General features: G+C 36.7%; 1 non-coding gene across 1 annotated transcript; it reads left to right on the forward strand.

Moving 5' to 3' along the window:
• The first annotated feature begins 9,143 nt into the window (after positions 1-9,143).
• Positions 9,144-9,215, forward strand: TRNAP-AGG (transfer RNA proline (anticodon AGG)). The gene has a single exon. It is a non-coding gene; the product is annotated as a tRNA-Pro (tRNA).
• Positions 9,216-10,808: the final 1,593 nt, after the last annotated feature.

Genomic DNA, 10,808 nt, shown 5'->3' on the forward strand with positions numbered 1-10,808 from the left:
AAAGTTTTGTAGCCCCAGCGAAGATTAAGTTCCAAATTTCAGCCAATTCAGTGGGATAATGAGGTTAGAACCTTAATAATACAGAAAATCGGGAGGTACTTTCTGTGAGGGTTGTATCAAAATGTGCACGCAGAGAAGAGATATTGTAGAAGCAATCGTATTCTTAGAACAAAATAGTATATTTTAAAAATCTGAAAATATATATTGTTGTTTTAAACATATACTTTGTGTCCGGGAACGTAATGACACAAAATATATTGTTGCTCCAAAAATATGTATTTTCAGATTTTTAAAATAAACTATTTTGTTCTTAGAACATGATTGTTCTTACAATATATCTTCTCTGCTTCTGCACTAGCACCGAAAAATTTCTCGGGGAGAGTTGTAAAGCGAAGATAAAATACTAAATTTCAGACCTTTCAGTGACATAATGAGATTAAAACCTTCAAAATACCGAAAACGGGAGGACAATACCAAGCATCCTACTAAGATGGCTTTTATACTAAACAGAACGCCCTGTTCCATAAGCCGAACTAAGAATAGACATCCAAAAGCAACTATCTTCTGCTTCACTTCCTCAATTTTGGAGGCCGTGCTTTGCGATATCAGCTCCATCTTGGCCTTTCCATCGGAGTTATGAACTTCCCTTGGAGCGTATACCATCGAGTGGCTCGTATGCATATACCTTTCTGGCGGGGGCGTCTTTATCCATTCTGCTGACATGACCTATCCAACGCAATCGTTGTAGTTCGATACGTTTTACAATGCGATGTCGTTCGGCTGGTACAGCTAGTGGTTCATACAACTTTGGTCAACGTCAACGCATATTAACCCATACATCTTTCGAAGAATTTTATCAGTGCTTTTTTTGAACTGCTTTTAAACTGATCACTAAGACCAAAGTAGCATCTGTTGGCCAATATTATTCTTCTCTTGATTTCAAAACTGAAGTTGTTAGTATTATTTAGAACGGTGCCAAGGTAAATAAAGTCATTTCATTTAAAGTTAGTTAAGGCGCACCGTGCACAACATTGTTTTATAGGTCAGGGCATTGTCCCAATTTGAACTTCTACATCTAAAAAACAGTAAAACCTTCGAAAATATCACAAAAGGTCAGTCTTGTAGAAAATTTTCAACATTTTCTTTGTCTCCTTTCCATAGGAATTGCGGTTTCCAAGCAAAATCGTGAAAACCTAAAATCCCCTAAAAATGTGAACTTTGACCGCAACTTATTTAAAAAGCCCTCCCGCGATTTTTTCTCATCTATGAAAATTGTAGTTTCAGAATCCGCAAAAAATTCCTAGGTATAATCAACTTTAATTTAATGTCGATCTTTCTTGCGGGCATCATCCTATATATAGTATCATCATTTGTGAAAAGCTGAACGCCTATTTGATCGATCTTGAACTCCTATTATCGATCGATCAGGTATATATTATATATACTTAGTCTACGGCCACTGTGTTCACCACATGGACTTCGAAGATTAGCACATAGTTCAAAAGTTCAATGTCCTGGTCGATGGTAACAGAATTCCGAACACTAACTACCCCAAGACCGACAACCAACTACCCCGGGTGTGTTTGCCAATTCTCCTAACGGAGAACTCCTACCCTATAAACTGTTTAATTTTTATGCAAAAACCTTATATATGAAATTTTATGGCCATTGGTTAACGTTAACCCGTGCCGACCGAGCGATATCTGTTTCCATAGTAAGGTGCATTTTCACGAAAATTCTCTAAAGACCGCAATTATGGTTACCAGTTCATTGTTGTGGCGAAAACGAATTCTTCAAAAAATGTTAACAAGTTGATCGGAATTTGATATAGCTATATATTAGAGATATTTCAAAATCCACTAGACAAAATATGGAAGATGGAAAGGAAATAAAAGTTACGGTATCCGGCCTAAATAAACCAATTCCAGCAGGGACCAGTGATCTGAGTCACACCTCATTGTCATGAAGCGATCGCGAGCAACCATCTGTCACAGATGTGGGTGGCTTGGCATCTGTGGTCAAAGGTACCGCTAGAAGCACGCAATCTAAAGGAAAAAGGGAGGAGAAGATAGGGAAATGTATGACCACCGTTATGGAATCTCTCAGAAATAAGGATGTCCACAAGATGGTAGAAGTAGTAAGTGAGAGTATCGCAAAACTTAATACGGAAAGGGTGTAGTGGTCTGGGACACAACGACGCTAAACCGCGTTGGAAGAAAAAGAGCTTGCCATCTTCAAATGTCCCGAGCAAACCTCGTCAAGTCCAACGTGGAGGAGACCGTCCAAAGTATCCTCGGACAGAGGCCGAAAATGTGAGCTCTGACATAAAAAGGTGAGCGCAACCGCTGAATTTTCTGGAATGACGTTGAAAAGAAATCCAGGACCTTCCAGATAAAATGGCCAATGACATAATATGGAACACATACTGCTAGGAAGTGAACCAATAAAAATACATAGCTGTGACCTTAAGGTGACCCCTTATTGTACCACTCGGTCCCATGTGAACCAGGCCGCTCTCGGGGAGGTAGTCAGCAGTTTATCGACTCCTTGGGAATGTGGCAATTTGAAGCTGATGAGGAAGGAACAAATACCTCAGCTGATCAATGCGGCGGTATACGTCAAGGGACAGTATGTTCACGACGTCCGCGCATACCACAGCTATCTGCGACAAGCTGAGATGGAGCAACATGGTCCTCAACTTCCTCAAACATTGTTAACCGCATATATCGCAATAGGTTGGCCCGTAGTAAGCTATGCGGCGACATTGTGATCCTCAAACATAAGTGGAACGCGATAAAACAATAATCAAACCTGTCAGAAAGCCATGCTGAGACTGCAACAGTTTGCCTCCTCATGACATCAGCGGACTATTTGGATGAGGATACGAATATTCTTCCAATACGACAACACAGAGACATGCTCTTGTTGCAGTACTTGCTATAACCGTTTAGTGCATAGGACCCTTACGCACAGGCAAGCCATGAGGGACCTTCGCCATTTAAAATAAAAGGTCCAACTATATAACACAAAACTCCTAGTGATTTAGGTCCTCGGAATACATCCATATTTATAGCAGCTGAAGAACGATAAATCAGAGTAGTTTTCGCTCAACACGTTCTGGATGCTGCAGCCCTTTAAATTATCATAGGACAAGGATTTATGACACCGTTCAAAACATATGTCCAGCATCTTCAACAGTCAACTAAAATCAGCAGCTGTGTGGTTTCAACATAAAGGAGCAGCCACATTCCTGGACCTGGAGAGAGAGCCAGAGCCGGATTACTGTTACAGCAACAATAACTAAATTAAAAGAAGGTAATGGCCGATTTTACGTTTTTTGAAGTTTTTGGCTATACTTTTGGATCAAATAAGGTGTAATTGGTAATTAGAATCTCCGTCCGTCCATGTGTCGATATAGCCCCCTCCGGAATTTCGGTATTTTAAAGGTTTTGGTCCCATCGAAATGGCCGAAATTTGAGATTTAGTATTCCTTGGTTCTACAAAACTCTCCCTAGAAACTTGTCGGAACAGGTCCACGTTTTTATATCGTTCTCTTAGAACGGTGCCTCTCAATTTTCGGCACCTTCAAGGTTTTAGATTCAATAGATGGCTGAAACTTTATCTTAATTTCGGATACAAAACTACAGAAATTTTTCGATGAAGGTCTATGTTGTGATATTCAATTCAATTTACTTTATTTTCTGATAACGTTATAGAAGATATTTAGATTTTACAGAGTTTTATACAAATAAAGAAACTTACAGCATGGTTTGCCGGTTTGCTGTCTACCGGAAATTAAGTATTAAGTATATTACTTCATCTTATTAACTCTAATAATTGAATTCACCAGCACCAGCAAAACCAGAAAAACTCTTCACTACCATTTAAAACATTAATAACACTATGCAACACTGAAAATGTAAACAACTTCTAGTATGCATTTTTTGAAAGTACATATTTAGACTACAAAAACCCTAGTAAGGTTTTGTCCTGTCAGATCCAGTTCGGATTTTATGGCCTCATCTAAACCGGGCTAAATCTACACTTTTTTGCAATTATCAGGCCTTTATCTCAGAAACGAATAGGAATTTGGCCTTGCTGTCTTTAGCAATATTGTAGCCCTAAACTAGTAGAACTTACCTTTGGAAAAAACCACATAAGAAAAACTCCATCTAGGCCATCAAAATCTATAAAATATTAAAATTTTCTATATTTTATAGATAATTGCTAAAATTCTGGTCAGTATCGGCTAAACTATTGGGAGTTGAACCAAGTAACCTTTTGCAAATATCTTGCAAATAAAGTTCTCAACAATTCTTTAGAACATTCTGAAACCGCTGTTGTTTCAGCGGTATTTTGCATCATATCTTTTACAACACGTATTTCAAACACAGTTCACACCAACGGTTTATTCTCGCATTTCGGATTTCACTACATTATTGACATTTTTATTAAAACGTCGTTGCAAAATGTACTGAAAACAACGGCAAAGAGGCATTTAACAATAATGACATGTTCTGAAGAGTTGTGTATTACATTCCAGGAAATATTTTTCCAAAAGAAAATATTCAGAAAAAATTAACGGTTTTGAAGATACGGTGCGAAATGTAAAAAAAATTGTGGAATTTTTGCATATATTTTGAAATTTGAGGCAATAAATGTAGTTTTTCGAGTTCACTATTTCTCCAAATATTTTATTCTTGTCCTTATCTACAAATTTGCTTCAGAGGTCAGAAGAAGATTCACATTAGTTTCAGAGATATAGCCCCGAATTTCTTTAAAAACTCAATATTTAACCATGTTTAGATGGGGCCATAAAATCCGAGCTGGATCCCAACTAGGGTTTCTTGTCGTTTGGGTCTGTACTTTCAAAAAATCTTCAGTTCGAATTGTTTGCACAAGATCACCTTAAAAATGTTGCACAGTGTAATCTCATTTTGAGACAATAAAGTCATATTGAAGTATTTCATACGAGCACTATTCAAAACAGGACATCGTCCTATGAAATGGGAAATTGTTTCCGCTTCACCCAGGTTGCACAACGAGCACTTTGCTCCTCCGGCGTCCTATATTTCTCAAAGTTTAGCCAGAAAAGGTCACCTCTAGCTTTCATTATCACAGAAAGTTGGTCTTGATAATAGTTTTCATTACAGTACATGGCTCCGATATTAGGATCAAGGTATCTGTATATACGATTCTCACTTAGGCTTGCGTTTTGAAGAGAAGTGTTATAGGATTTTGTTCTAATTTCCATGAGAAGTCTGTGACCTGAGTCCATCCAGTATGTTTTGTTCCTCAATATATTGCTATTATCAATGTTAAATATTGATAGTTGGTCTGCCAGATTTTTATTGGCAAGTTTTTGGGCAAGTATATAGAATAGAACTTTTGCCAAGTATTGGATATGAAGGGAGTGTGTGTATACATATCCCGGTTCATACCCGGTTTCTAAGGCGATAACATAGTTTGGAGTGAAGTCTGGAAGGTGTAGAATTTTTTTTATAAAGGTAGGATCATTGTACACGCTTTGCATAGAGTTAATAATAGATCTTCTGTGCCGTACATGAAAAACTCGTATGGGACTCTATCATCCCCTGGCGCTTTATTTGTTTTGACCTTTTTCAATTGGTCTTTTATTTTACCAATAGTGAATTATCTATCTAGAATTGGATTAGTAATGTAATTCGGAGCATAAAGGATGTGTGCAGTATTACTTATCGGATTTAGAAGACCTTCAAAGTAAGTCTTGAGACTTTCTACAGATACGTCACTGCTAATATCTTGATCTATATGTTTGATTGCTTTCGCTAGTGCCACCAAGATTTGCTATCAGTGATAGAGTCAAGTTGTTGCCCCATGTTTTTGTAGTAAGAAACCTTCATTGATGTGCATAATTGGTCATAGAATTTCTTCTGCTCTACTTAACTGATTTTCCGATTTTCTTAGTTTTTAAGCATACCCATTGTTATTTTTCTATGTTTTAAGCACTCGTAGTCGAACCATTTGTTCTTAAAACAATTCGTATCTGATTTTGTATCTTTGGGATACGACTGAATTATCGCTGTAATTAAATCGGTAAGCTGGAATCCTGATGGTAAAACTGAAAGGTTTTGATTTAGTGATGTTTGGTATAGCTCTTGTCTCTTTCCATTTCAGTTTTGGCGGAAGTTTGAAATTTCTAGGCAACGACAGATTTCTGCTAGGTAGATGCAAAGTTAAGACTAATGGGAAATGATCCGACCAGATTTGATCTTCAGCTCGAAGAGATTTTACATAGCTTAGCATTTCCAGCGATACCGAACATAGGTCAATCACTGATCTACCGTTTTTATTTGTAAATGTGAATCTACTTTCTTCATCTCCTTGTGTTCTTCTGTTTAAAACAATCAGGCCACTATTATCACAAAACTCCAAAAATGTTCTACCATTTGCATTAATGTTTTTGTCATATGAATTTCTTGTGGAATAGCAGTTGTATGGGAGTTCTTGTGGCAATTCTTGTTCCTCTCTCCTATCCGAATATTGTGATCACCCATAACGATTTTCATATTTCCAATGGAATGGATTTCATATTTCGAAATCTTCTACCCAATTAGCTCCTCTCAGATACACCGGTAATATCTCAAAACGACAACTGTTAAACTTACACTGAAGTATGTCTTGGCTTCCTCGGTTGGTGAGTGTGTGTTTAAACCCATTTCTTTCTAGATCATTTCGCACTCCATATACCTCTCCCTATAGTACTGTTCCTACTGTCAGATCTCCAATATGTTTTGAAATTTTTAAATTTGTTTTTGTAAATTTCTTTTATACTTTCTTCAACATGTGTTTCCGAAAGAATAAATATATCAAACTGATGTAGGTACTCAAAAAAGCTGTGGTGAAGATTTTTACTGTGTAAACCGTGAACATTGTATGATAAAATATTTAATGTATATTGTAGTTTATTATTTATAGAATATGAATTTTGATTCTTTGGGCTATTAATATGGTTTGATAGAATACTTTGATTAAAAGATATGGGTTTTAAAAGTTTTTTTTGATGATAATTTAGTGGATAAATCATTATAATTTATACTTAAGTTCTGTATGCCATCACCAAAAATAGTACATAGAACAACAATACCGCAGCTATGCCCACACATTTATTATCTTATTAGCTTATTATCTGCATTCCAGTAAAACGTTCTGCCTTCTGTCACCAGCTGTTCGCCTCTAACTCCGATCTTTCTTTCCTTTCCGAGCTTCTGCAGTTCCTTTTAAGCAGCAGCATTATTTTCTTTCTCTGCAAACGTACCCCACTTAGGTCCCTTTCAATGAAAATGGACGAGCCAGCCAAAAGTTTTGTCCTTTTTGGACTTCCGTCACCGTTTTATTGTCTTTAAGGGTAACTACCACTGTCATTTTTTCTTTAGTTTCTTAAAGTTTTCTGACAGACTCAATTTCTGGATTAAAATTCCTATTTAAATTGTAGCGGAATATTTTATTGACTGCTCCATACAAATATTTTTGATTTGGTACACCTCGAATAACAAGTTTGTTTCGCCCAAGTTTGTCTTCCAATCTCTGCAGTCGTTTGCTGTCCTCTTTTAAGGCTTTAGCTTCATTATCCCATCGAAATTTGGTAATTAGACTCCACTGAGACCACAAAAACTTTATCCAGAAAATTTTCGGTGCAGGTTTTGATATAGCCGTTGGGCTTCAAAATATTCCCACAGAAATTTGTCGGTGCAGGTCAACGTTTTGGTATAGCAGCCATAGAAGGGTACCTCCCGATTTTCGTTATTTTAAATTTTTTAGCCAGATCATCCCATCGAAATGGCGGACATTTGGTATTTAGTAATCGTTGGGGCGACAGAACGCTTGCGTATAATGGGCGGTACCGGCCCAGTTTTTGATATAGCCTCCGTAGAATGGTACCTCCGATTTTCGGTATTTTAACGGAAATGGGTCCAATTTGGTAATTAGGCATTAAACATTTCTGCAGAGAATTGTCGGTATGGGTCCATGTATTGATATATCTCCCATTAAACGGTACATTCCGATTTCTGGTATTTTGAATTATTTCTCCCCATTATCATCCCACAGTAATGGCTAAAATTTAGTGATTGTTGGGGGTATAACATATTTCAGAAAAGAATTGTCGGTATATAAAAAATACAATTTTGAAAATTTTAGCCACATTGCTCAAATCTTGTTTCAATATACATAATTTATGGTGGAGGGTATAAAAAGTTCAACTCAGTCGAACTTACTGTTTTTACTTGTTACGTGTTTTTCTCTCCTGGTGAAATAGGGTATTATGTATATGATAGAACAACAGTATTTGTTCTTCTACCACATACAATATGTCTCATTCCGCTGATATTCACATTAATTTCCGATTGTATTTTTCTTTTTTTGTATAAAACTCATTGTCTTTATGGGTTCACATCAATTAGTATTTCAATTGAACAAAAATATATCACATTCTGCTGCCGCTGCCTTCTTAAGAAATGTCAAGTATTTTCACGTGTATCGAATTCATGAAATAATAATCTTAAATAATTGCCCAATAACAAAAATAGACAATCTGTTAGTAATTCGAGCATTATTTGTTGTTCATTTATTCTCGTACGTTTGTTTGTTTATTTTTTATTTCTATTTGTTTTGTTGTTTGGCATTTTAAAGTTTCATTGTCAATGCTTAAATAGGTTTACTCTAAGCCAATTCATAATACGCTACTTATAGTTTTTATTTGTGCCTTACTTATCGAATGAATGCTTTTTCAAAGTTTTTGATATTGAACTAATTGTTGTTGTTTATCTAAAAGCATTATTTGTTTGTTTGTTCGAGTTAACATCATTGAGATTACTAAAAACTACTGTGAACTCTATGTGTCGCATTGAATTGTACAAAAGATGTGAATATTAGAATGGGTTGATTTCACTGAATTCGCTTTTAGTAAAAAATGTAAACACCTTCTTCATGTAGACTTGTTTTATACTGTAAATCTGGCCATAACACAAATTTGTTGCAGTGAGTGAATGATCCACATGAATGCTAGAGTCGGCTGTAGCTGCTGACATGTCTAGATTCCATTCAGTGGACATTATGTGCGTGTGTGTGTGTCTGAAACAACATGAACACGAAGTTTTCCAACTGGCTCGTTGGTCTAGGGGTATGATTTCCGCTTAGGGTGCGGGAGGTCCCGGGTTCAAATCCCGGACGAGCCCAAGTGAATAAGTTTTTTTTTGTTTTTTTTTTTATTATTTATTTTTGATTTATTTATTTTTATTATTTATTTCCATTTACAAGAATCAAACCATGAATTTCAAAATTCCCAGGTGTTAAGTTATCACTATTTCTCATTTTAATACGAATATCTTAGGAACCATAAAATCTACTGTGTTCATAAAAAGGAGATATTTTACAGATCTGAACCCGAAATTCCAATAAATTAGTTTGGAATAGTAGTGAAGTCATTAGAACATATTTTATTAACACGGAAATCAGTGGTAGTTGTAAACTAATTCGATCGGTGGGTCCGTTCGAGAGTTATCGTGAGCACCATACCGGCCGACATGCTGATATAATTGTCTGAAAATGTATCGTCCAAATATACTTGGGTACCTAATCATTATTTCGAAGAGGCACATTTTTGAGTTTTCAGTTTTTCAAACTGGAACAAATTCCGAAGTGAGGATTGCAGCAAAAAGATATTGTCAGTGCCGCACTTCTCAGGTGCTATCGTTAAAGAAATCTCTGCTAAAATATTTTCGACAGGCTATCATCACCCATCAATTGAGTTTGTAACATGACAAATATCACAGACATATCACTGCAACAACGCTTCAACGAATGCACCATTCAGCACCACTGCGGCTGAGCTATACACACGTACCCCTACTGACTGACTTGCTGGCCTGACGTTGTGTATAAAAATGTATACATTACCACAGAGACTTCGGTTGACTGTTCCTACTTTGTCTGTTTCCCACAGAGGCTACTGTCCCTCAAACAGGGTTTGGCATCTTCTCCCACATAGAATCTCCTGTATAACACCGAGTGTTCAGTATTCTGTCTTATAAGGAGACGTCGGTTGTCTGTCACAAACAGAGACTTCGTTCTCCTGTCCTCATCCTCTGACATCGTTTTCCTTTTCTCAACAGTAGTTCGTATTACAATTAATCTGGTGGCGATGTTCTAAGTCATTAAATCATCGATCACAACCGTCGTCGATCCTATCAACAATCGAGGTCCGAATCAACGACGTTCCGTAATATCGTTTCCGAACATCGTCGTTTCCGATCATCAGAATGATCTATAGCTGCCAATTAAAGCTAAAATCTCGATCCATACTTCAAGCATCTCTAAGCTATCCCTGTTATAATAAAAATGTACCAAAAAAGTGCTCAAGTTTTTTGATCATCTGAATAGGTATCTAATAAAATTGAAAATGGTACTACCTATGCAAATTTTGTCCATTTTTTTGCTTTTATTTATTAAAATGAAATATTGCGGTAAACCCTACAAAAAGTTTGACCCACATTATTTGGTACGTGGTTTCAAATCTCATTCCGGAAATGTTACCAAGATATTTTTAATGCTCAAAAATTGGGCTGGAAGAATGCCTCTTCGTCGACAATAACGTAAATGCATTGTTGTAACCACAAAGATACTTGAGTTAGTTGAGTAGGTTTGGCAGGGCTGTTGAAAAGGTGCAGTGTATCGTGTGGGCTTGCTCCGCATGATGGACAGATGTTTTGCACGGTGTCATCAGTTCTTGCCCTATAGGAATTTAGACAGCTTCACCATCTCGAGCATTA

The sequence above is a fragment of the Musca autumnalis genome, unplaced genomic scaffold (genome assembly GCF_047663935.1).
Source record: "Musca autumnalis isolate F117 unplaced genomic scaffold, ASM4766393v1 scaffold_2, whole genome shotgun sequence".
Lineage (NCBI taxonomy): Eukaryota > Metazoa > Arthropoda > Insecta > Diptera > Muscidae > Musca > Musca autumnalis.